Source organism: Physella acuta, unplaced genomic scaffold (assembly GCF_028476545.2).
Source record: "Physella acuta isolate Inbredline_101_S28 unplaced genomic scaffold, ASM2847654v3 ptg002354l, whole genome shotgun sequence".
In the NCBI taxonomy this organism is placed as follows: domain Eukaryota; kingdom Metazoa; phylum Mollusca; class Gastropoda; family Physidae; genus Physella; species Physella acuta.
The window spans coordinates 23,609-25,388 of record NW_026733847.1 but is presented as its reverse complement, the minus strand read 5'-3'; the positions used below and the strand labels follow the sequence as shown (position 1 = coordinate 25,388).

The window sequence follows — 1,780 nt, the reverse complement described above, 5'->3', positions numbered from 1 at the left end:
ACAAAAGAATACCCTGTGTTAAAGCGGAACCAGCTAAGATTAAAGCTTAAAGTAAAGGCCTGCCCTGTCGCAGAATGTTAAAGTGGCCGGTGAAAGATCCCCGCGCCAGGCTAAAAGCAAGCTGTACACTTATTACTTAACGAGGGCTTCTTCAGGTCTTGTCTGTAGGACAATTCAGTCACAATAACAGGCAGACCAGGCCAGCCCTGGATATAAGCTAATTCATTTTATGCGCTGCTTCGACAGTCAATGAATATGGAGCTGCGGTCAGACTTTCAAACAAACCGCCTGAGTATTTAAAATGGGAAACAATATTTATTAATATTATCACCAACTAGATCTAGATTATATAGGCTACAAGGAAACCCAGAACCAGACTGGAAAGAAGTAAATTTACTCCCACTAATGATGACTTATCACTAATACTAATAATTAAAAAAAATGTTTAAAAAAATTAATTGCTCAAACCTAATAATCATTACAATCAAGCATCAAGTCTGATAGCCAACATTGGACCTAAAATCTAGATCTATTAGTTTTTACTGAACTAAATCTTATGTTATTTACTAATAATTACTAATGCATTTAATTATTAATACCTAGGCTACTCATTCCTACAGAATCTAGAAATTCTAGATCTAGACTCTAGAGAAATACTGGCGTCCCAGGCCAACCTAACCTTTTAAGCAACATCCTTAATTAGCATTTAATTAACCATGGATCGCCTGCCTTTTTTTTTTCACCGTGAAATTATTATTGTAATTTTTGAAACAGTATTTTGAATAGATCTACCCTCCTGTTTATATTATTTTAGTTAAGCTAGAGCGTTAGATCTAGAATTCTAGATCGTCGCCTAGTTGCGTGTTTTAAAATGAAGCCAGAATATTAATAGACTGAAAATAAATGTGCCAGTTGTCGTGGGAAAAGGTTAAAAGAATAATTAATAAATGAAAAGCATTGAACTATTTCTCAAACATTAAATTAGTAGACTTGTAGGCGGCTAGATCTAGATCTATGTGATGAGTTGGATTAAAATTGAATGAATTCGTGCAGAATGTTTCGGAAGGAGTGAGTGAGCGGGAGACCCAAAAAAGTTAAAGTATCGCCTTTCCGATAGATCATTTCACATGAAAGCGATAGTTAAAGGACAGGTCGGATGCAGGGGGCACCTGGTTTTCTGATTTTAGTCAAGGAAAATGGGGAAAATGTATTTATTTTGTATTTTACAACGCGCGATGCTCGAAAATTAGTAGCTCAGGGAAGTCTACCGGTGGTTACCGCCTCAGGTTAAAAATAGCGACCAATGGCTGTAGAGGGAAAAAAAGGCACATAGTATTCGATATTAAAACAATGTTTCGCTTTTGTGGAGATTTAGGGCGTTTTTTATTATTGAAATAATATGAGGAAAGCAGTGAAATCATTATTGTAGCCAGAAAAGGACGAATAACTGCTGATTTCGTTTGAGTATATTTATAAGCCCCAATTTTCTCACACAGATGTCTACGGCCATACCACGTTGAAAATACCGGTTCTCGTCCGATCACCGCAGTCAAGCAACGTCGGGCGTGGTTAGTACTTAGATGGGTGACCGCTTGGGAACACCACGTGTTGTAGACTTTTTTTCATCTTTTGTCTTTTATTTTTTGCCCCACTGGACACCTATTCTTACCACCTGCACTCTTTCCTAAGTTCACCACATACCTGTGAACACTTTTGTAATATCGAAATATTTTTTGTTTGTTTCTTTTGTGCCTTCACGGTAGGCTACCTCGATCCTACC

General features: G+C 37.2%; 1 non-coding gene across 1 annotated transcript; it reads left to right on the top strand.

Moving 5' to 3' along the window:
* Positions 1–1,498: 1,498 nt before the first annotated feature.
* Positions 1,499–1,617, top strand: LOC131933056 (5S ribosomal RNA). The gene has a single exon (XR_009384826.1). It is a non-coding gene; the product is annotated as a 5S ribosomal RNA (ribosomal RNA).
* The last annotated feature ends 163 nt before the right edge of the window (positions 1,618–1,780 follow it).